This window comes from Ovis canadensis, chromosome 1 (genome assembly GCF_042477335.2).
Source record: "Ovis canadensis isolate MfBH-ARS-UI-01 breed Bighorn chromosome 1, ARS-UI_OviCan_v2, whole genome shotgun sequence".
NCBI lineage: Eukaryota > Metazoa > Chordata > Mammalia > Artiodactyla > Bovidae > Ovis > Ovis canadensis.
The window spans coordinates 244,082,332-244,108,648 of record NC_091245.1 but is presented as its reverse complement, the minus strand read 5'-3'; positions in this window follow the sequence as shown (position 1 = coordinate 244,108,648).

Here is a 26,317-nt window from a genome sequence, read left to right as displayed (position 1 = left end):
ATCTGCCTGCAATATGGGAGACCTGAGTTCAATCCTGGGGTTGGGAAGATACCCTAGAGAAGGGAATGGCTACCCACCTCAACATTCTTGCTTGGAGAATTCCATGGACAGAGGAGCTTGGTAGGCACCAGTCCATAGGGTTGCAAAGAGTTGAACACAACTGAGCGACTATCACTTTCAAATTTGCTTTCATTTTACACTATCTTTAAGTACAAAAAGTGGTCCTCACTGATCTGAAGCCCACTTTAGACACTCTCACAGTTGTACCCTTTCATTTGACAACTATTTTTGAATGCCTACTATCTGCCAGATATTGATCTGGGCCCTGGGACATAGTAGCAAACAAATAAGGCTTGTATTTCCTAAGAGTGAGGGGAGTCAGATAATAAACAGGGAAGCAAGACATACACAAAGGTGTCACTTAGAAAATGCTAGGGACTTCCCTGGTGGTACAGTGGATGAAAGTCCACCTGCCAGTGCAGGGGAACACGGGTTCAACCCCTGGAATAGGAAGATTCCACACAGCACTGAACAACAAATCCAGTGAGCCACAACTACTGAGCCCATGTGCTGCAACTACTGAAGCCTTTGTTCCTAAAGCTTGTGCTCTGCAACAAGAGAAGCCACGGCAATGAGAATCCAGTGCACCCCAACAAAGAGTAACACCTGTTTGCCACAACTAGAGAAAGCCCACATGCAGCAACAGAGACCAAGAGCAACCAAAAATAAACAAAGAAATAATTTTTTAAAAAATACTATAAAAAGAAAAAGAAAATGCTAGGACAAAACTGAGACAGGAACTGACCTGAAGAATACCTGAGCATGGGGAGCAATATACCTCAAGGGCAAGGTACTTGGGGCATAAGTGCTTGAGAAACAGACCACAAGTCAGGGTGGCTGACGGGTAGGCTGGGATAAGATGAAGGCAGAAAAATAGTAATCATCACAATGGCAATGTTCTGTGAGCCAAGTGCAGGTGTAAATTCTTTGTATACATTCATTCATTTAATACTTAACATGATCTCTATAAGGAAGTACCATCCTTCCCATTTTACAGATGAGGAAACAGAAATCTGGAGATCTAAGTAACTTGACCAAAGATCTGCAGGGAGCAAGTCATGAAGCCAAGATTTAAAGTCAGGAAACCTGGTCCCAAAGTTCATGCTTTCAGAACATCTCTCAGTGATGGTGATAGTAATAGGAGTGGTGATCAGAATAATAATAATAGCATCTCACCTTAAATGAGTGCTTACTATTACACTCATTTTTAAGTGCACTCAGGTATAATTTCATCTCACCCTCACAAAGACCTTTGGAGATAGATACTATTATTTTCCCTATTTTACTTATGGGAAATGCTAAGGCACAAGGAGGAGCTTATAATTTTCAAAAGGTCACAAATCAGCAAGTGTTAGAGCAACAGTAGATCACAGTGAGCCTTGCAAACCATAAAAGGTCATGTTGAATTAGACAACTTTGGTCTTTTTCTACACATGATTTTGCTTTTGAAATAAAGAATCTAAGTGATTTTCCAGTAATTTTCCTGTCTTCAGTATATTTAAAATGCACCTTGAGTATTAGCCTTAGAGTCTCTTATAAACCACTTAAAATTCTTTTTTGCAACATCTAAATTCTGCTTTTCTCCTGAATTATCACTTTTCAGGGGCTACACTATTCTTTCTTGGCACATTTCCACTTTTCTACATTAACACTGTGTCACTAGACCAAGCATTCTAACTGCACTTTTGCTTTCATTCTGACACCTAACAATACATGGGTTTATTTTGCTTCTTTTTAATTTATGAAGACCCAATCTTCATGATTCTATGGTTTAAACTAAATATGTATTAAAACCCTGCCCTCCGCCATGGGTAACAGAGGCCCAGTTCTTAAGTCTCCAAGTAGACAGCAGTGGAGGAACCTGTAGCTGTGTGTCTCTAATACAAGGTGCTCAGTCGCTCAGATGGCCGACTCCTTACGACCCCCTGGACTGTAGCCCATAAACTCCTCTGTCCATGGGATTTCCCAGGCAAGAATACTGAAGCAAATTGCCATTTCTTTCTCCAGTAGACCTTCCCAACACAGGGATCGAACTCCCAACTTTTGTGTCTCCTGCATTGGCAGGCAAATTCATTACCACGGGGCCACTTGGGAAACCACTAAAACAAGGTACGATGTAAGAATCACCCTTGGACTTCTGTGTATTCCATCAGCTCACAAATCTCATTTCCATACTCCCACACCATTATCACAAAGCAGACCTTTTTTTTATCCACACAAACGCCACTTTAGGTTATTATTCTGTACTTGCTTTTCCACTTTAAAGTTGTTCTTAACATTATTCTAAAATGAAAATCACCTGCATAAAATGGCTGGGCCTGTGAGAGCCACAGCGGCAAGTTCTCCATCCTCTAGAAACGGTGGGAAAGCAAACTAGCATTGCTCTATGTACTAATTCCAGATATTTTGCAGACTTAATGATTTTGTAAAACAATTTGCTCAGAAAATATACCCCATGATCTCATTAGATCCTCATTATCATTTCACAAATAAAATCAAATCTGAAGCACAGGGAGGCTAAATGACTTGCTGAAAGATACAAAAATCAAATGATGGATACTAGAAATAATCGAAGAAATGGAATACAAGAGCGGGACACCATCTTCCTCATACAAAGAGATGGCCATCTGTCCATCTGTAGTGAATCATGCAAACACCGGAGAAAAGACACCCAGAGAACAATTCCCAGAAACAAAGCAGAAGCAGACCTCACTTGCTCTAATCCAAATCCAGCAAGCATGCCAGAGAAATCATCCAGCTTTAAATTTTAAAAAACCGTTAGCCATCCAATTAGATAGAAGATGAAAGAAAAAAATTGCCTTTTGCTGAGACCTACTGCTAAATTTGGTCAATTTTGTTGTTTATCAGAGCAGAAAGTCCTTACACTTACCATTTGACAAATCTTAAACACACAAACATACTTTGCTGCAATCAGGTAAAGTAGGTTATTAATGATTCTGAACAGACACACAGGATTGCCTCATCCTGAGGCAATTAAGGCTGGGGAGTAAGTGTGTTTAAAATCTCTGAGGACTGACAATCATGGAATAGGTGGTCTTCCTACAGTTGGCATCATTTGTAAAACTCTGAATTGCTCAATACATTTCATCTTTTTAACAAATCATTCATGAATTTAGAGGTTTTCCTTATTGTTAACTCTAGCTCAACAACAAAAGAATTACCCAAAGAAAGCTGGAGATTTTACAAAAGAAAAACAGAAGCAAAAAACCAACTATCATTATAACACTTTGTATCATCAAGCTTGGAAGAAAATAGAGACCAACTATTGAAAGTGAGAACATAAATCAAATAAAAACAAAACTTTCATGTGAGTTTGCAATATACGCATCCTTTTGACCTGGGCTGCTAGATCTAATATTATTTGCCTGTCAAAACTGCAAATCATTTGTAAATTACTGAGGACAAAAGTTCTTGGGAGAGAGGAAATTTATTATTTTCCAAATACAATAATACATATGAACAGAAATCAATCCAATGTCCAAGTTTCTATTTTACGTTATTTGCTCCAGAGAGCTTCTCCTCCATCATCTCTACGCCATACACATACACTAAACACAGGATTAGATCAGATGGTCTTAAGTGACTCTCAAAGTGCCCTGTACTTTCCTTATTCTAGCAGACATCACACATTACTGCCACTGATTATATAATTTACCATCTTTCCTCATATCAAAGTATATTGAGCCTCAAGTAATGGAATCACAAATAAAATAATAAGGATATGGCACCCCACTCCAGTACTCTTGCCTGGAAAATCCCATGGACAGAGGAGCCTGGTAGGCTACAGTCCATGGGGTCGCGAAGAGTCGGAGACGACTGAGCGACTTCACTTTCACTTTTCACTTTCATACATTGGAGAAGGCAATGGCAGCCCACTCCTCTGTTCTTGCCTGGAGAATCCCAGGGGCGGGGGAGCCTGGTGGGCTGCCGTCTATGGGGTCGCACAGAGTCAGACACAACTGAAGTGACTTAGCAGCAGCAATAAGGATATTCACTATCTATTTAACATGAAAATGGGAGATAGATGGATCAGGATGGTCATCAAAGAATAAATTTCTTTCTTTCCTTTCACTCTGTCATCCACAACTAATCAACTCTACCCCTCGTGGTCACAACCACAGCATCTCTCCAGACAGGTGAAGGAAAGACGGAATCCTGGTTGAGTTGAATATACACTGAGCAGATGAACTAAAAAGACATTTCAGATTCAGGAACCAGGACTTCCCTGGTGGTACAGTGGTTAAGACTTCGCCCTCCAATGCAAGGGGTTTGGGTTCAATCCCTGCTCAGGGAGCTAAGACCCCGCATGCTTCACGGCAGAAAAACTGAAAACATATTAATAAAAACAGAAGCAATATTGTAGCACACTCAATAAAGACTTTTAAAATGGTTCACATAAAAAAAGAAAAAAAAATCAAGGAACTACTCTTGAGCCAAAAAGAGCCAGTCTAGTACTCAGCAAACCATCTAATCTGGATGTGTGAGTTCATTCTGCATTCAGCTCTCAGTCATACCAAATGTGTATCAAACCCACCACAAACGGTAAGAAATAATTCAGTCCTTAATACACTTGTGAGAAACGACTATGTCTTTTTTGAAATGGCCTCACTTTGGACTTGTTCTGTCATTCTGTTGCTATTGTCACCACTATCAGACACCTGCTCCAGGAGTAAGTGCAGTTACACACACAGGAGGTTCAGCAACATTCCCTCTGAAACACTAGGGCATAGAAAATGCCCCCATCTGACCACCACCTTGCCCCTGAAGCTCCCACAAGTAGAGTGTTTTGTTTTTTCTAAAGAAGAGACTAGATACTTCCCTACTGTCATCAAAAGATAACAATAATAACACTATCAAGCAGAATAGTAACACTAAGATCACTCTTCCATTCTATTAACTATTTTTATACTTTTACAAGGATGATATTTAATTAATTACGTTCCCTCTAACTTGTAATAGAGCCAAATGCAGACTAGTTCATCTTTTTCACATGCATAAAAATCTTTGGTTTTTAATGGTATCAATAACTTACAGTCCAACTTACTGTATAATCTATCCACATTTTCTAAATATTGTCCAAAATGTAAGACTCTCTGAAAGGGGTCACTGGTCATGAGAAACAGAATGAGATAATCCCTTCCTGTATTCTGATGTTTTATCCCCACATCTAAATAAAGTCAATCTTTCTGTTGAGTGACAACTCCAAATACTGCCTCTCTGTGACCATATCCTATGGTACTAGTAGTTTTCTCTGATTATGTAACTCAAACTTAATTCTGTATTTCTCAAAAGAAAAAAGAATCCCAATTAAAGTATGCCCACAGCAATAGGGATATCTTTTCTGAGTAGCAAACAAACAAACAAACAAAAAATACTTTGAAAAACAGGTTCCAATAACATCTATAACATCTAACTTTTGCACTAGCATGCCACCATCAATTTGAAAGGTGTTTTGCCATGAGATTGAATCATATTTTTAAAAAAAGAAGGATGACGTAAGCTAGTGACCCAGGAGCACCCAAATAGGATAAGTAAACTCCTTAGTTTTTGAAAGATCAGGTAAGCCCCCAACATAGGTATTGCTGTAAAGATCCACATTCTAGCTTGGGTATTAAGAAGAACAGACTAATTCTCATATCGGGAAATGTAGGTAAGAAGAAACAGCATTTTCCCAACTCAAACTATATTTGTTGTCAATCATAGAAACATTAGACTGCCAAAGCATCAAAATTACCAATATTTACTTTTTTCAGATAATAAAATCTAACTTGTGTAAAGACTTGTGTAACCATTAGTTGATCAAATATTATTTTCCCCAAAATTTCCCCGGGAAAATGATTTAATTGGGTGTTCCTTACCCTTTTCAGTTTAAAGAGTAGGAATAGGAACAACGTGTTATCTTTAAGGCAAAATTTTAGCAATTCAGTCATTACAACATTATTGTTTAAATGACAACACTATAGATCAACAATACTTCAATTTTAAAAAAGAGTTAAAATGAAACACAAGACAATCAACATTATTGTTCAAGGCCACTAAAGAGCATTCTGTTTCCCCAAAAGCATACAGAAAAATAAAACAATACTGAGTATGCATCTTTTAAGCTATGTACTACTAAGCATATTATATCAATCTTATTCCTTAACACATAGTTGATTTTCTCATTTATTGCTCTAAAAAACAAGTTTTTAAAGACTATCTCATTATAGATATCTTTACTTTTGTAAAAATGGAAACCTATAAAAAAGATTAAACTCCTATAAATTTGTTTTAGTCTGTGCATGTGTGTGTATACATGAGTATGTGTATATATAAATATCCATATCAATATAAAGCATAAAAGTTGAAAAGCATATTGACTGTTTAATTATTAAATTATTTTAATATATAAGTTAATTTAATTCACATTTATACCTCATGATGCAAGATGATAATATGAACTTTTTATTCCTTCCCCTTAGTTGATTAATATCAACACACCCATATTTCCAATATAAGCTTTGTTAACAGTGAAAACAACAAATATTACAGAGAAATTTTTCCTTTGGGAAAGAAATTGTAATTAACTCCCCATTCTGATCCCCAAGCATACCAGTATAATAGAATTCGCCTGAAAGATTCTATTAGCCTACCAATAAGCTTACACAACTATGTACATTTTTTTATAATCTAACCAAATACAAATCAAAGTTCATGCATATTAAGGAAACTTTGCATAGCCTATTATCCCTCTCTCCAATGGCTGTGCTACAATCTTGTCTTGAAATCTTCCTAAGAGAAAGAGGATATCTGAGCTAAAAGAAAAGGCATATTAAGACATTATAAGCAAAGTTTTTTTTGAAAGAAATAGAAAAATTGAGTTCTTATGAATTTTTTATTAGATAATCATATATACGAAGGTACTAATGGTCCTACTCACTTGTTTAAATATATAACAATAATATCATATCGAAAATAGCCTCTCTGACTAACCATGAACCAGAACGTCATGAAATTTCACAGATATTTATTGTGTTCAGGAAACTTAATTCACAACTAACACTGAGAATAAAGATATCTTTTAATCAAAGACCCATGCTACCAATATATTCAAAAATAACTAAACTTTAGGCTTCTATTAAAGGAGTTGCAGAGGAAGCAATTTAGAAGTATTTAACTGAAAGCAACAGAAAAGTTTAAAATCATTCTATAATCCAGAAATTAGATCAGTCATTGAAGATGAATATATCTTAATTTTAAAGTGATGATCACGGGATGGGATACAGGGTTTATGTAGATGGTCAGAGACTTATAAAATTTGAAGGAGTTTGAGGTAAACAGGAAACCAGATACAGAGAAGTTTGGGAGGGAGAAACAAGCAACTCAAAATAGATAAACATCTCCTGTCAAGCCTCCTAGAATCCTAAATATTAAACATGAGATTAGAACAATTTTCTTCATTTTAATTCCTACTCTAGAGGAAGCACATATTATAGGGCTTCCTGCTCACTTTCTAGTCACCTAGTCAGGGGCTACCCAAAGATGCCTGCATCTTCAGCCAAGTGGGATTTCATAAATTAGCACTTTCTAAAGTCACAGACTCAGCTGACATGCATGCAGCCCTCATCCTCTCTGTTACCTAATGTGATTCTCTCCCTGCCATCGCTGTTTTCATGTCTGTGTTAATGACTTATCCTTTTCTGGGGGTATTTTTTTTCCTATATGTCTGTGTGTACAGAGGTTGATTTCTGTGCATGTGAATAGAAAAATGGTCAATGAAAAATGCAGAGTAGTTAATTGTGAGATTCATAACCCATTAATTCAAGGCATCTTTACTATTTTCACTGAAATATTTGTGGGCTGATAACTAACTTTCCTAAAGAAAGAATACCATTCAGGAACTGGCTCCTCAGGAATTCACTTCAGAAGCATTTCACCTCCACTAGTCCCTCGACACTTTACTATATCGGCTTATAAAATACTGGTTGCCTTGGACTCCATGAATAAATAAATATACATAAGCCCTCTGGGAAAATGTTTGCGTACACCTTTAGCTAGAGTCCTGTGGCGTTTTTAAAGCTAGAGGGGATCAACTAATTGAATAGCAAGGCATCTGTATTTTTTTAAAGAAATTTTTTCTAACAGTCTACAAGGACTCAGTTTTCTGTTCTAATGCTCATTCAGTCCCTCTCTTCTGTAACTTTCAAATCCTATGTACTGTCTTCCAAAATTATGTTCACAGACGGTTAGTATATTGTAAATGTTGCCAATGTAGGGAGACAATGAAGAGAGTACTTAATAAGCCAAACAGTGTGTTATTCAATTATTTTAGTACGGTTTCCATATGAACTCATAAGGTTTAGAGGTAATTACAGACAGATTTTTTTTTGAGAAAATGATATAAATATGTGACTTCCTGTCCTAAAAAAAAAGCAGTGGCAGTCCTAGGCAAATTAAAGTAAATGGAGATGAACTCCTGGGCTTTGATGGGGCATAGATATTTAAGTATACCATCACAAACAACTGTAGATGGTTGATCAGACGAGTGACCCTCACCAAACTCCTAGGAAAGGTTAAAATTCCTAACTTCAACTACTTATTCAGGAAATTATATCTGAAGTGAGTTTAAATGCATTCTCATTTGGAAAATTAACTGACCCTATAGAGATTACTAGGGGAGAGAGGGCGGTCTTCCCATTTCCACATTTATCCCCCAATTTTGAGAACTTGTTTGACCAAGATGACTTACTGGATCATTACTTAAACAGAGACAAGGTTTTCATTTGCCAAAACGTTCTGTCTTCTCAAGGTTCCCCAAATAGTACGGGAAGCTTTTCCAAGCAATTCCCTGGACATCTCAAGTTTTTTGTGTTTGTTTTTTGGCCTGAATTGCAAAAACTTTCAAGGAATCACAACACTTGGCAAGGCAACTTTGCTTGACTCCAGGGAAGGAGGTAGGGGAAACCCCGGTGTTCCTCTCTTTCCTCCGCCAACGCTTTTTCTGAAATCTTGACATCCACCGGGTGGAAAACTAGGTTAATTAGGCAGGAGTCTCTGGCTCGGCCCCCGGCGGCGGTTTTCAGGTGGCGGCGAGACCGCTGCCTTCGGAGCGTGGAGTGATGAAAACTAGAGGGAGGCCGAGCGGACCGGCCGGCCGCACACAATGGCGCAATTATTTGTCTAAAAGTTCCATCCTTCGCCGAGCTCCTTGCATAATTCAAGCGTAATTAGACCGATGGTGTTCCCTTTAAAGGCATGACTTTGAGCCGGGAAGCGGGTGTTTATTTACTTTGGGGTTTCGCTTGGAGAGCAGCTTCCGGAGGAGGAAAGAAAATGATTACAGGCGAATTGGCACCATCTGCGTGGAGAGTTCAAAAAGTTTTTCCTCTTGCAAATCGAAGCTCTGCAAACTTTCCACTCCCCTGCTCCCTTCTTCACTTGCAGGCTGGTGTCACAGACACATTCAAGAACCGCTGGCTTAAGAATGTTTATATATATATATATATATATATATATATATATATATATATATATATATATATATATCCACCTAGGAACTGTACTCTCATGCCCAACAGTCTAAATGCTGGCCCTCACCTTAAATATTATTCCTCCTGATCAACTACCATATTTCCTGGTGTCAGGAGTAAGGTTGAGTCACGCCCTTTGCTCAACTCGCCTTATCCCAGGTCTCAGGGCCATGGAATTTGGTCCTTGAAACTCGACATGCAGAGGGAACACTGGAACCAAACTCAAAACCCAAGGAAACTAGCTTTAAGGCTAAGGGGCCAGTGAGCTAAGGGTAACTGGAGAGAAAGTTGGAGTGTTTAGTTCATCTACCTATTTTGATGATTTTATTTATATCAAGGTAGTGGAAGTGATGTGGGAAATTAGAAATGGCACAACAAAGAAGGTGCTTATTATCGTCTCCGCCATCTAGGGTTAGAGCTCAAAGACATCCTCTGCATCATGCAAAATTGTAAAACACACTAAAAACAAATGCATGTGTCTCCAGCTTTAATATATATAAAGATCACCTAATTTATAATATGCTTCCTAATAATGTCAGTCCCCATGTGCAATTTTATTATCTCTTAATATACAAATGGCAATACACATCTACGATATGTATCACCATCTATACATATAAATCCTAATATGTAACGCATACCATGTAATACACATACACCTTATTTAATGTACTCTTGTAATATATGTAAAGAAAGTGAAAGAGTATGTTAATATACACCAAGATGGTATTTTGCATTAGGTGATATAAATATAGAAATATACATAAATAATGCAAATATATTTATGCATAAAAATGTTACACCTATGGGCACGTTAGATGATGTGTATTAGACACTAGGATTGGCTCTGAGTCCCCATTTTCTGCTGTTGAATACAGAAGGGAATGGTTACCCACTTCAGTATTCTTGCCTGGAGAATTCCATGGACAGAGGAGCCTAGCGAGCTACATTCCACGGAGTCGCAAAGAGTGGGACACAACTGAGCAACTAATACACACCAGAGGTGGAACCTAGCACGTAGAATCTTCTCTTTCTTCCCCACAAACTCAAGCTCGTCGAGATGTCTATCACTCCAGGGATAAAGGAAGGGAAGTCCTTGATCAAATAGCAGGCTGCATGGGGTCTGAGCCAACGCAGGGAACTTCTACTTCAGAGGAAGCCAGGACAGCATAAGCCACAGGAACACTGCCTAAAAGTTCAGCTTCCACAGCTCTCTCTGCTAGGCTGGATCCAACTTTCAACTTGACGTAAAGAAGTCTTAAATCTACCCGTTAGGATCACGTCGATCACATCACGCCCAGGCGGGCTGACCTGGCCAGGCCAGGTCGTTTGGGTGCTCAACACTTGGGCAGGAGCCAGACTCGCCTCCCCCTGAAGCTCCTCCTCCCGCCCCCCAAGATCTGACCCCTTAGAGACACTTCCCTCCTGGCCTCTGCAGCAGATCCTGGGGCAAGTGCAAAAATAGAATTAATACCGAGTTTCCTATTCGATTTCCATTCTCCGGATTGTTAATTCTGGCCTTTTCTAGGCGCTATTCTGCGCCAAGAAGAGTTAGATTTTGCCAAACGCTCCCGTAAGTCGAAATTTTGACCACTCGGAGCGACTTTGAGAACGGAAAATTCGTTAATTTTAAGAAACTATTAAAAGAAGTTGGGTGGGAAAGGGACTAGTGCTACTCTAGAAAAATCCATGCTTGAACCCACGCCCCCGGGCGCAAACGGCCTCCTGGGACCGGATGGAAGGAACGCTCTTCCCCAACGTGGGTCGGGACGCCTCCCCGCTGCGCTGCCGCTAAGCGATTAGAAGTGTGCGAGTTTCTGCGCATAATTGAGAATATATCCTAATGTCTATCAAAACTTGGTGGAAAGAATTTGATGAATGTGTCTAATTGGCTTAACCTGCCAACTATTCAGGAGAAGAAGAGCGCCGTCATTAGCCTTAATTAAGTTTTTTTTTTTTAAGTTTCTGGCCTTAATGATCATAGAAACCGCGAAGTCCAACACCAGCATCTGTGTCATTTTAATTACCCTGTTTATTTGTTGGGGATGTGGCAGAGTTACCCAATATTTTCCCACATCCTTTCCAATTCATAGGGGAGTCCTGCGAGCAGGGCAGGCTCGCATCCAACGCAGAGAACAAGCTCAGCGTTTGGAAAGTTGAGGCTGGAGTCGCCTGGCGGGGCTTCCAGTCTCTTCTGCCACGCGCGCCCCCGAGCGCCAGCTATTTGAAGAATTTGGACCACCGCCTGAGGAACGATTTGCCATCGGATTTGTCCTCGGCAAATGGCTCACCAAACAAATACAAACACACACACACAAAATCCTGCAAGTTGCAAATAAGTGTTCAGGATAAAGGGCTGCTGGAAAACTTCTACACACCTGACCGTACTGGGAGGCTCGCGATCCCCTTGTCGTCTGTCCACCGGGCACTGCACTGACTGAGGAGAAAAAACGCTCTTGCTGCATCTGGCCAGGACACCCGTGTTCATTCAAAAGTTTCCATTTAATTCCCACAGTTTTCCTGGTTAGGGAAACAGGAAGACAAACTTCCTGGAACCCGGTGGCTGGATTGAGTTCCCACCCCACTCCACCACCAGCAAATCTTTCACACACATAAAAGCACACACAAAAGCAATTAGAGCCGATGTCAGAATGCTTAAAACTCATCCATTCTTCGTGTTAATTAAACTTTGACAATTCAGTTTCGATGGGCTAGGACCTCAAGGTTCCCCCACCCCACACCACCCACACATACACACACACACACTTGTATGTCAGAAACTTTGCAGCTTATGCATCTCAGAACTTTGGCCCTCAGCTCTGCCAGTCTCTTGATTGTTAAAAAGACAAAAAAGGCGAAAACAAATCCAAATTCTTGAGCATTGATATTCAGAAGAAGCTTGAGTCCTTGAAACTCAAGTCAAAGGTTTTATCCCTTCAGGCACTAAAGTTTATTTCAGCAGCAACATCCTGACAGTGCTTAAATCTTTTGGTATGATTTTTGCTTCCAGCTTCCTAAATCTAGGAGTTGGTTGAATAAAAGAAATGAGAGAAGCTACCTAAGCCAGATGAAGTCTCATTCTTTAATGTCTGGGAGATGGTCATTATTCAAAATGGAATTTAATGGGGTTTTTTTTTTTTTCCTCAAAATAGAGAAAAGGGATCATGAGGGAGTTAGCACCAAGCACCAAGAAAAAAGCAGCCAATTCTTTATTTTTTCCCCTCCCCAGAGCAAGAAGGCAAGTGACTGACCCTTTGGCAAGTGTCATTAGCCACAGCTCTGGAATTTAGGCACCACTCTCATTTGAGGTAACTCAAGCTGGTCTCTCTGAAAATCTGAACCTTTTGGTTGACTTTGGATTCAATGAGGACCCAAAAAGCAAGTCCCAGACATTTGACAGGCCTTGGACTTGACCCATCAGAACTTAATTTCAAGAAGTGCTTCCCACAGGTACCTCTGAACTGGGAAGCACAGAGTCTTAAGAGCTTGTCTGGGTGGAGGTGGGTCTGGAAGCTGTAAGAAGCCTCATCTCAGGAGCCATCTCTTGACCTCATCAGGTCCTGCGAATTTCCCCTCAGCCTGCACCCCCTCTTGCTCCAGGCTCTGAGCTGGGGGAGGGAAAAGTCATTTAACACTACTTAGTAAACTTTGGCTCAGCAGCTCAGGCTGAAGTTGCCCTGTAGTTCTGGGAGAACCTGAACCAGACAAAACCAGTTTAAAACCCTATTACCCCTCCTGAGCGCTTCCAGCGCCCTGCCCACCCTTGTTGGGTGGGGGAAAGAGCAGGTGTTGTGGGGAGAAAGTGTAAAAATTTTAATTTTCATCCTTTGTAGAATTTAGGCCTACAAAGTGCCACCCAAGTGGGTTGAACCCTCAGGGCATTTCTGTCAGCCCCCTCAGTGAATCCAAGATCAACACACCTATCTCACAGCTCAGGAAAGGCACTTCTCTGGTCCCTTCCCCTGCCTCCTGCGTCTTTCCTCCAGCACCTATGCCAGCTTCTCCAAGGCAGACAACTCGGGATAAACGAGTGAAAGTCGTTCAGACATGACTGAGTCTGACTCTGGGACCCCATGAACTGTAGCCCGCCAGGCTCCTCTGTCCACGGGATTTCGCAAGCAAGAATAATCTAGTGGGTTGCCGTTCCCTTCTCCAGGGGATATTCTTGACTCAGGGATCCAATCCGGGTCTCCTGCACTGCAGGAAGGTCCTTTACCATCTGAGCCACCAGGAGAGCCAAAGATCCCCTGTTTAACAAGACCATTCTAGCTTTCGTGTTTATTGAGATTTTCAACCCCCTATTCTTTGGTTCTGTAATAAAGTCCTTCTCACCCCCATTCTCGGGAAGGGAGGGGGTCTTTCCCCGACTCTCTCCCCCTTCCCCGTCCCATTCTCTCCCCAAGTTCTGGATTTTTCGCACCCGTGTTATTACTTAAGAAGAAGAAAAAAGATCCAGAGAGGCTGCGCTGCTTAAGAAGAGACCGAAGACAAGCCCTGGCGGCCTCGAGGGAGGTGGGAGGTGGTATGTGCAGCCTGGTCCTGTGTGTTTTGGTGCACAGAGTTGGCGCCAGAGCAGCAAAGGAGTCTCCGGCCCCGGCCAGACAATGCACGGCTGGACAACGGCGGCCAATACAAAGGGCCCCCTTGGCCGCCGCTCTGTTTACTTAGTGTCGGGCCTGACCCCGGGCCGCCGGCGGCGGGTACAGATGCTGATCCTGCCCTGGGAACCGGCTCTCTCCCCTCCGGCCGCTCCGACTCCGGCGAGTCCGCGCCGGCCCGCGCGTGTTTGCAAACAGCTTCATTGACTTCTCCAGTATTCGTCTGCTGGCGTTGGCTTTGGAGAAATCGAAGGGGAGACTCGTGGGGCAAAGGCCCGCCGCCTCCAGAGGGTTGGCTCCCCACACACGCTTCCAAGCCGTCCGGCTGATTATCTTCGCCTCTTTCCGGAGGAGGCGGAGAGTCTCCAGCTTTTGAAAATTTACTGTTTTAATTTCTCAGCCACAAGGTCCAGAAGAAACCTGACAGCAAGCCCACAAGCCGCTGCACGCACGCACACACACACACACACACACACACACTCACACACTCTGTCTCTCTCTCTCTCTCTGTCTCTCTGTCTCTGTCTCTCTTTCTCTGTCTCTCTGTCTCTGTCTCTCTCTCTGTCTCTGTCTCTCTCTCTCTCACTCACTCTCTCTGCAGTCTAGACCAGAGGATTCTCTCTGTGCACGTGGATGAGACATCCATCTAGGACTGCTGCTGCTCCATTCCTTCCATGCTCGTCTACCGAATCACCTTGGAATCCCCATCCCTGACTTTGCAACTTGCCTTAGACTTAAAAAGTGAAGTCCGTTAGCCTATTCTGCCAACAGTATCTCAAAAACATTTAGAATTTGTTTCTTAGATGTGCAATGAGGGGATGTAACGGGAGGTGGGGCTTCCCTGATAGCACTAGTGGTAAAGAGCCCGCCTGCCAATGCAGGAGACTTGAGAGACCCAGGTTCGATCCCTGGCTTGGGAAGAGCCCCTGGAGGAGAGCATGGCAATCCACTTCAGTATTCTTGCCTGGAGAATCCCATCGACAGAAGAGCCTGGGGGGCTATGGTCCATAGGATTGCACAAAGTCAAACACGACTGAAGTGACTTTGCACACACACAAGGTGGGAGGTACCTCACTGAACTGCCCCCTCAAAGTCTTCCCCTTTGGCCAGCCCCTCTCTTGGAAGAGCTGCCAGTAACCCACATCTGCAAAGACAACTTTTGGGGTGCCAGAAAACTCCCAGACCCAGGATGTCCTATGGCCCACCCTGAGTCCACATCTCAGCCTAAAGACACTGCTGTGTCCTCTGCACCCCAGAACTGCACACCACGACTTAGCCTGTCCTGAGTTTAATTGGGTGATGTGAGAAGCCGGCCTAACACAACTTCTCTTCCCCTAATTTCAGCAGATCTCATTTTTCCTAAGTGCCCCTGTAGGGTTGAGGGTGAGGGTAGGTTTCTGCCAGGAGCTCCCTCTTTGAGTGCAGGGCTGACACCTCCCTGAGACCCACTGGAGAAGATGGTTGGAAACCAGGCTGGGCAGGGGAAGCCAAGTTCCTGGTGCCCCTGCTGCTGCTGCTGCTGCTGCTAAGTCGCTTCAGTCGTGTCAGATTCTGTGTGACCCCAGAGACGGCAGCCCACCAGGCTCTGCCGTCCCTGGGATTCTCCAGGCAAGAACACTGGAGTGGGTTGCCATTACCTTCTCCGATGCATGAAAGTGAAGTGAAAGGGAAGTCACTCAGTCATGTCCGACTCCCAATGACCCCGTGGACTGCAGCCTACCAGGCTCCTCCGTCCACGGGATTTTCCAGGCAAGAGTGCTGGAGTGGGGTGCTATGCCCAGTCCCCCTTTTATTCCCCTTCATGGCATTGTTCACAGTGATGGTCTAGTTCAGATATGATGAGGCCAGCACCTCCCTTGAAATGGAAACAGAGGACTGAATAAAGAAGAAAAAAGTACTTTGTAGTCTGCATCGTCCATCTTTAATTCACAGACGCATCTATACTCCTGGGAGCTCTGCCTTTGATCTCTTTGATTTTTTTACACCAGATCTGTTATGGACTAAAATTCCTAGGTTTTCCATAGAAACATCTCCATTCCTTCGGGATATTGATGTTTTCTTCTTCCTGGGGGTTATGATATGGTAAATCAGATCCAAAAAAAGAAGAGACAATGCCAGCATTCATTGGCCTGGGGTGGGGTTTCTCTTGGCCTTCCCCCCTTCCCCTCTCTCCTATTCTCTTCTCTTCCCCTCCCTCATTCATTCATATCCTCTCTCTCCCTCTGTATCCCTCTCTCTTCCCCTCTCCTCTTTCTCTCCTTCTTCCTTTCCTCCTCCTTTCTTTCTCTGCTTCATTTTCACCCCGTTGTTCCCGGGGAACCGAAATAGGGTTGTGATTCTGGTCTCTTCAAGCCCTTTCAAGCGCCTTCAACTTTGGCGGCGGCAGCAGCAGGTTGCGTTGCCATGGAGACTGTACTGTATGGCGGCGGCGGCCGCTGCCGCAGCTCGAATCTCCGGAACAATGCCGCGCCAAGTGCAGGTTTCTCGCCCTTTTCCGTGCACTTTTCCCTTCTAATGGGTCTAGTGGCCTCAAATGGGCGCTGCATCTTGACACGACAACAATCCCTACACCCTCTCTTTCCCCCTCCCCTGCTTTTCCTTCCTCCCTCCACGTCTTTGATCTATTAAAAATCAAAAGAACAAAGTCACAGAGGAAAGTTGGGTTTTGTTGCGTCTGCCACTGCACAAAATGGGGCTCTTCAAACAGTGTGGTGGAACCGCGGTCTGACAATGCTGATCCAGGATTGGTTGTAACTACAGGTCAAACTGGACAGCTCTATACAAGAGGACGCAAATTATAACCCGGCCGGGCAAGAGGCAGCCAGCCTCTCCAGCTCCAACTGGCTGTAGCTAAGAGCTTCTGGTGGTCAGAGATGCACCCAGTAGGGCTCCAAGTGCAGCGTGAGTGAGATCAGGCTTCTGAAGAGGCCCCCAGGTGAGGAGCCACACAGGGACCCAAAGCAAGAATATCTGCTCAATCCTAAATCATGTTACAAAGCCCTTGCATGGCAGTGGGCTCTGCCCCGACCTGGACAGGCTTCAGCTTTCTCCACAGTACTTGGCATACAGCAGATGATCAATAAATAATCGCAGGTTGTCCTGGCTGCTGGTAGACTGTCAAACCCTCCGCTAGGGGGCAGGAGAGGGGTTTACCCAGCCAGGAGGGAGTGGTTAAGACACAGCAGTCAAGAAACAATCAACAGCCATCCTTTCCCATAAAGGATGATAAGAGGGTTGGGGGAAATGCCAAACCATCTGTAAAGACACTAAATTCAGTGGGTCCCCCCCAAAAGTGACAGTAACAATATTATTATAATCATCATATGTCACTTGCCACAATAGATTTCTGGAGAGACACCTTTGAGCCAAAACATACTTGGGCCATTTTCCCCAAGCCAAGACCATTGTAAGAACTTCAACCTTAAGACACTTGAAGCATTTCTTTAGATAATATGTTCATCACTCACGACTTGAATATAAGCAATATTAATTGAGCCAGTTACACCTGTGTCTTATATGCAGACATGTTTACAGATTGATTTTTGTCCCAATGAATTTTCTACTTAGAAGAAAACACAAATAGATGTGTATTACATTCATCTCAATTCAAAGTTAATAAGAAAAGAGGACTTAAAAATTTTTACACTTAAGTATCCAATTCCTTTGGCAACCAACCTCTGGCTTGCTGTATTTAAAAGCTCCCATTTGAAATAAAACTAGGTAAAGCTCCACTCTGTTATAAAATCATAAACTGAAGAAAGGAAAGCAAGACCAACTTGAAATCTTTGAAAATCTGGATGATGATTGTTTTGGTAGTGTGATGTCCAACCTAGCATTTCTCAAGGAGCTAGTGTGCTTCTAATCTCTTGGAACATTTTAGCAATCTCTGTAATGTTTTGGGCTAGAATATAACTAAGAAAATGTGCCAACAAGTGGACATTTGGGAAAATTTAATATATCTTCAAACCAGGAAAGAAGCTATGCATTAACAAAATTCCAGTCATTTTTAATAACAGGATTATAAGAGGGACATGTCAGTGCAGTTAGATGTTTCATAATGCATATTAGAACAGAATAATTATTTGTAATGTGGAGGGAAAGTTTGGGGGTGTTGAAACATTGCTAAGGATTTGTGAACATAGAAAGGTTTGTACAAACTCTAACCAAGATCTCCTTAGACATAGTCTCCAAAGGCAGACTAGAAATATCTTCCTTGGTCACTAAACCTAGAGAAAAAAAGACTGAAAACTGTTGGCAAAATCAGCTGGGATCAAATATATAAAGATGTTCTTGATCCATGTGACCAGGACTTGGGCTTTATATTGTCAAGTAAACCCAAATCTAAAACAAACTATTGCCTAGAATCATGAAGGCTTATGGTATGTGTTCTCTAACCAGTTAAGCATATCGCATAGACACACATATACCCACACAACGAAAGTTGAATTTGAGGGATTTTCTTTTCTTTTTATGTTTTTCCTCCTTTATACACATACATTTGCAGTTCCAATAAATTAAGAAAACCATTCTCTAGAACATACACTGGCTAAAAGTTTCTGGCCCACCTTCCAGCCTTCAAGGACCAAAGGGAGAGGTCTATGATGCTTCTTGACAAGCAGATGGAGAGAGACCAAGATGTAATCATGGCAACTACCACCTAGGCTAAAGAAGGTGATTCTGTAGGGCCTGAGTTCTCCTGTCCATTTAGAATTAAGCCTAAACACAAAAGTAGTCAGCAAAGCCTCTAACACACACAGACACCAAGTCTCACAAAGAGTAAACCTACCCAGAGTGACTGGGCTTCCCTGGTGGCTCAGAGGGTAAAGTGTCTGCCTACATTGTGGGAGACCCAGGTTCAAACCCTGGGTTGAGAAGATCCCCTAGAGACGGAAATGGCAGCCCACTCCAGTACTCTTGCCTGGAAAATCCCATGGACTGAGAAGTCTGGTAGGCTACAGTCCATGGGGTCACAGAGTCGGACACGACTGAGCGACTTCACTTACCCAGAGTGACTAGCACTTTCAGTGACCAAAGCCCAATTCCCTCCAGTTCTAAACACCATAGCTTCATGAAAAATGGACACTAAGGGCTTATAAAAAGACATGTCCTGGACACAAGTCTACTTTCTTTTTCCCAGCCTCTCATGTAAGAGGCTCTCACCATGAAGATAATTTGGTCATTTCTGGAGGAACTAAACTTTTGTCCGAGTGAATTCACACTTCCAAAGTATCTTCTGGCTTGGGAAATTTGGGGAGGGCACTCTTCCCATCTAGCCAGCATCATTCTACTGTTGAACGTCTATGTTCTTCAGACTTCTCTCTGTCTCTACTGCCGAGATGTTTACATTTTCTCAAAAGGTGCTCCCATAGCTGCAGCCTCAGCACCACCTGAGAACTTATTAGAAACGCAAACTCTCTGGTTCTACCTCAAATCTACTGAATCAGAAGTCCTGGGGTGGGGCCTAGCAATCTCTGGTTGTTTTGTTTTTTTAAGAGACTCTGGGTGATTCTGAAGTTTGAACAAGCTGAAAAACCATCAGTTTAAAGGACCCTATCACTCACGCTGCTGATGGATATGTTATACTTTTGAGTTTGTCTCTTTGAACTCAGAAGACAAATCTAGGAGTAGAGTCCAGGAAGCTGGACTGACAACTCTGAAGCTGAAAACTGACAGCAGAGAAGCCAAATCAGAGGACTGGCTTCCAGCTGCTCCTTATGGATGAAGAAGGTGGAGGGGAGGCAGCCACGTCTCCTTCCCCCAAAAGAAGTCTGTTTCCAGAATGGGCAGGGGAAATACTAACCTCTGGTGTGGAGGGAAATGTGGAGGGAGGAGGGTTTGAGGGAAAGAGGCTGGAAGCTAGCTTCTCCAAAACAGAGAAGAGCTCAAATATCACCAGGCCAAAGGCAGTTTGAGGGGCTGGCCTCTGTACATGATTGAGAGTGGTGGAGGAGATGCGACTCAAGTGGGTGTAAGAAGTGGAGGCAATGCCAGGAGGCATTTGAGGACTGTGGAGGATGAGGACTTGTGAAGGAAGGGGAGGGGAGTGACTGGTGTAAAAGGATTAGGGAGGTGCAGAGGTGTCAGAAAGCAAGAGGAGCCTGTGGGGTTGTGAGAGGGTGTGTACGAGTTTAATGGGGTATAGAGGTGAAAAGGTGTGGGTGGGGTGGTGAAGGACATGAGGAGGCTGAGAGAAATAAGGGAGTGCAGGACATATGAGAAGTTGGTGGGTGTGTGGGATAGGGTGAGAAGGAAAAAAAGTCAAGGGCTGGGAGGCACTAGGAAGGAGTGTGAGGACTAGAGGATTTGTGAAGGACTGAGAGAGTGGGAAACGATGAGAGAGTATGAGGTGTCAGAGGAAGTGGGAGACAGGGAGTAAGGAGGATGGAGCTGACCACAGGGGTCAGTCTCAAGGGCTGCTACAGGAGGCGGGGTCCTGCAAATAAACAGGGGTCCCAAAAGCCCGAGGAACTGCGTAGGAAGCCAGGAAAACTTCACTGCCGGCCCCTCACTCCCCCACCAGCCAGCGTTCTGATCAATCTGAGTATGAGCCCCCACCCCTCCGCACGCTCTCTCGCGGAACCGCCTCGCTCTGATCAGTGTAGATATGCTTCTGAGAGTAACAGATTAACATGCGCTGCGCGGAGCCCTATTGACAAATTAAGGGAACTCCTGAAATGTCAGCTGAGAATATGTTCCCAGACCTTTCAGGTGTGGGCTCTTTCCAGGGCCGGCGCCTGGGGCCCTTCACCGCTCTCTAATGTTTTCACTCCTCCCTCTTCTTTAACTCTGAATTCACAACTTTTACCAAAAATAGAGAGGATTAAGATGGAGGGGGTGGATTTTCCACAACTGTTCACAGGAACAAATTCTGCTTATCCAGGTCTCAAATCTCACTTCTCAGGGCAAAGATCTGCATGACCCTTGGAAATGCCCCTTGGCATTCAAGCCCAGTTCAGTATTACACCAGCCTTCCCCTTCTCTTGGCCAGGACCAGGTAATTAGGGCCTGATGTCAGATGCAATAGGCATTGGAGATAGGAGCACAATTTGGTCAGAGATTGTGTATCAGGAAGGAAGTGAGAAGACTCTCCTTTTCTGTTCCAAGAAAACCTAGATTTGTCATCAACCAGGGAATAGCTGGTCTCTGAACCCCAACTTTAACACAGCCTGGCTATTCACTTGCACAAACACAGTGTCTAGGGGTGGCAAATTTAGGCTATTTCAACTCAAGTTCCCTTGTTAATAGTAAAATTCTCATGCCTCCAAGCCATCTGTAAGTGTTCACTTGCTGTGTAGAATGGAATTTAATAGCAAGTAATTGTTGAGGATTATTAAAACAATATATGCCATGTCTGCATGAATTAAGGGATAAGAATTATCTTTGAAGAGATAAAATGGTAGGAAGGTCTAGGATGCTCTCTCCAGCACCTGAAACCTTACTTTTTCATTTTATTAATAATTTCACTGCATAGTAAGATTTTAAAAAAATTCACAGATCCTGGCAGATGTCATTTTATAGTCATCAGTAAGATTATTATTAACACAGAAGTTAATGTGTACTATAGAATCATCTAAAAGATGTTAAAGTTTCAGTGTCAGCCAAATGCAATCATTTTACCTTTAATGAACTGAACATTAATTTCATATGCAAATAAATTTTCAGCAAAGATTTTCTGAACTACTCAACTCATAAGAATAAATCAGTTGCCTTCATCCTTCATTTCTCAACTGTAGTTACAAACTAATTTTAGATCTATTTTTTCCTCTAAGGAAAATAACATTACTATAAGAGCTTGATTATTTTCAGAAATGATAAAAATCTTTCCTCCTTTATTTTCCATTAAAGTTGTTATTCATTTGAATAAGAATGGTTTTGGCAATTATGTATCAATATTTTGTGTCCATAAAATTACTATATGTCATCTTAAGCACTGCCAGAAAAAAACACAGACTTCACAATATAAATATTTGATGATATTTTAACTTTGGCCAAAAATATGCACAATTTCTAGATGTCTTCCAGCAATAAGATTAAATTGATCATCTCTCTTCAGTTTGCTTTATTAGAATAACTAAATGAACACAGAGACTAAATAATTTTTGATACCTAGAATATATGTGAAATATGTTTTATATAACAGATATTTTCTAACTAGATGTGGTTTATCAAAATGTATCTATTTAGAACTAAGCAAACTTGGAAATTTCTTGGTTTCCAAAACTGATTTTTACAAGAACTAGACCTGAACCTCTCTTTTATATTCATCATCATGGGTTGTGAATTCTAGGTCCCAATTCACCCATAAGCCTGAACAAACTTCATCTACCTCAAGCACGACCTTAGGATAGCTGGAAACATATTGCTAGAGGCTAGAAACATATTACTGCCCTGCTTTCTCCATATCATTGTAGAATCTCAAAAGACTGAGCCCTAAAATGTGCATTCTACCTCTTTAATTTCTAAATTCTCTAAAAGATTGGGGAATGGTGACAAGGGGAAAGGAGGGGAAAGGGAATTCCTAGAGTCATTTTACTTTTAAATGAAACAATTTTTAAAAATAGTTTCAATGATTATAAGTTTAAGAAAATAAGCAAATATTCTCTGACAACTTAAGTCTTATTTCTGTGTATATCCAATTTCCTACATTCCTAAACCTAAAAGCAAATTACACAGGCTATCGTTCACAGTGTTTTCTGTGAAACTTACAGACTGTTTTGAAATGGTTCATACCTACCACATTATTAATTAAATAAGGATAAACCAACGAATCTTATATGTAAATGAAGAAACTCTTAAGGAGGAATTATTGAAAAATAGAGGTAGTGTCCTTAATTTTCTTCTGTATCCCTTAGGTTCATTCTTCTTTTGAGCCCCTCCTGATTCCAATTCTCTGCAAGTTACTTGTTCTCTAATTTATCTTTCCTTTGCATTCTGGGCTGCTTGTTGTTACCTTTCTACTGTTTTTGTGCTACACCAAAATTCTACGGGGGACAAAGGTTTTGTTAAACAAACTTCCCCCAGCTCTGACCCATAAGCCCCCCGGGAGTGAAAAAGTAAATTCAGCCCAGAGAACTAGAGAAGGGATTCCAAGGAGAACTGGTGACCCATCCTCCTGTCCACCTGCCTAAGGTTAAAGGAAACCAGAAAGAGACCTGGCCAGTGTTTGGAGAAACTATAGAGGCTCTTGGGACGTTCAAATCTGCATCCCCAGACTGTGGCTTGAGTTTGTGCTTCTCTGGTCAACACCATCCTTTTGGAACAAAGTAAACACTGCACTCACCCAAAGGAATGACACTCCCTAAAGGGAGTACTTCAAATGCCCCAGTTCTTTTTAATTTGTCCTCTCTGTTACTAGAGTTCTACCTGCCACAGAAATTAAGCCCTGGAAATTTGTGATGTGTTGCCATCTTGATGGCAAAGAAAGGAATGTGGAAAATTCTGAAGCCAGCTAGGAAACAAAGCCAAGGGAAGTTCATTTTTTTCTCCTATGTCAAAGTTCAGGGAAAGGCAGCCCAGCCCTCTAAATCATTTCAGATCTACAAAGTACTAGTTTAAAAAAAGGGTTTGAACCAATTTTAGATTTCCACAAGATGTTTTTCTCCACCTGCTAAAGTATTTAGTTTTATTGGAGGAAGTATTCAGAACCATAAAGCTCAAAAGTCGAGAAAACTTCCCCAGTCCCACAGGGTTCCTGGGGCCCCAGAGAGCTTCTTCACTCTCATGGCTCCTCCAGGAACAATAAATCCTCCAGGATCTTCGGGTTCCTTTCCTAAACCTCCCCATTACCAACTGTCCTAAGCATTAGTCCCCCAGTTCTCCCCACTGTTCCCCTCTCTTCCTTTATCCACTCCCCATCTTTGTGGAAATGTCATTTGTAGGAAAACTAGTCTTGTGTCATGGGTGTAATCAAACAAGAATTTCTTGACTCCCCCAAATATAAACTTTCCTCCACTACCAGTTTTGTTTCCTGATTATCTTATTGACTGTTTGAAGAGGGGAAGAAAGAAAAGACCAGAGAGAGATGTGTATCCCACACCCGAACTTTCTTCTATTTAACTAGCAACTAGCAATCATCCGACATTAATTTATACGGTTTGCACAAATACCTAAGCTATTTAAAAGGCTGCTCTGGGTCGTGTGTGGCAGGGAACATCTATCTGGTGAATAGGCAGTGTCACACGGTAGCATGCTCCCTTGTCAAGGCCGATTGTGTTTTAGGCAAACATTTGCGCAAACATAAAGGCAAAGGTCAAGGACTGTTCAGTCCCAGTATGTGCTAATTCACCTAGCGAACCAATGGGGCAAAAGTTGCATTTTATATGCTCGCCCCGCCAGACCCAAGAGCAAGAGTCGCGCCTGCTAATGAACAAAATCGCCTCCGATCCGCGATCAGCTCTCTTGTCAACTTCTCTCTGGCTTCCTAAGTCAGTTTCTCTGGGCTTCCTCAGCAATAACTGGCAAAGATTTGTTTGCCAACAACTGGATCGGCTCTGCCCAACCTTTGGCGCAGCTCGCGTTTCTTCCACTCTGCTAAGTAGGGGAGAACTAAAACTGATTAAAATCTGGCTCATGGAAGACGCAAGCAGATTACTGTTCAGCGCGTCAATGAACGACCACTCAGCACGGATCCCTAAATATTCGTGTCATGAAATACACAGCAGACCAACAATATTATTCAAACCACAAATCCGAATCCCAGAGCCGCGAGTTCGCGACAGTAAAGTGCATACAAGTACGCATCTCCAACACATATCTGTGGAAATGTGTGTACGCGTGCTGGGAGCCGCTTTTCCAGTTTCTATGGGGCCACTTTTCTACAATTCAGCGAACATGGGGTATCGCTTTCCGGTGAGATGTGTCTCTCACACTAATACATGTCTACACCATCTCCCACAGATCACTCCTAGTTATTTTTCCCACCCCTGGAAAAAAAAAAAAAAGATACAAGCGATTTCGAGTGGAAGTCAGCGTAACCAATTCGGAAGTGGAAGACTTTTAGGGTTAAAGAAACGCGCCCGCGCTCCAACCCGTAGGGTTCACTTTGCATCAATAATCATCTGGGCGAGAACCAATGGCTGACTTTTTCGAAACCCTCCATTTAAGGGGAGAGTTTTTTCCCCTGATAAACCGGAGAGTCTCAGCTGTGCGCATCCACAGGCAAATAGTTTACACGTGCAAAATTCATTCCTGCGAAGCAAGTCCCTGGCTCAGCTGCGGAGCGGTGCGGCGCTCGCCCGGGGCTAGAGGCCAGGACTTGTTGCCTCTGCGGCCCTAGCGGCTCTCCAAACCCTTGACACCCTGGGCTCCGGGGCCTCTGGGACCGTGATGACAGGGATCGGGAAGAAAACGCTTCCCTGTAAAACACCCGCAAAAACAGAGCAAAGTAGCAGGAGGCAGCCATCCCAGGAGGGAACCTGGAGTTAGTTTCTTTTCCCTAGAAACAACAGGAAAAACTCTCCCCGAAGTGCATTTTTACTGCTATGTAAAACCAAAGAGAACATAGGAGAGGGAAAAAAAAAAAAGTAACTTACCCCGACCTGCCACAATACTACATTTTAGGCGTCCTTTTAACACTTTGATTCTTCTTTTAATGCTGCAGCATTTTCTTTCCTCTTGCCAGAAACCAACTTTCAAACTAGCTACAATGTAAAAAATAAAAAAACAAACAAAAACTAAATAAAACCGAGTTTTACCCTTCTCACATCTTGCCAGTTAGGATCTGCCTCAAGTACTTCTTCCTTCATTCTTTCTTTACCCAAATTTCCTAAACACCACCTGGGCAGCTTCACAAAGCTTAAAGTTTGTGTGGTTTGTGTGCGCAAATGTGCTAGTGTGTGTGTGTGTGTGTGTGTGTGTGTGTGTGTGTGTGTGCGCGCGCGCGCGCGCCCGCGCGGGTGTGGGAGTTAGTTGCTTTTAAAAAGACGTCGTTGTCATTCAGAGTAATAAAAGTGTGGCCCCCATCTTTGGGTGTGGGTTTTTACATGCACCTCTCATTTCAGTTAACTTTTTTCGAGCTGAGAAAAGCTGCTAGCTTACTTTCGGGAGACTTTGCTCGTTATTCATCTGTTTAGTCGCCTCAGAGGCACAAAAGCCGATCCGCGGCGTTATGAAAAATGGCCTGGGCGCGGA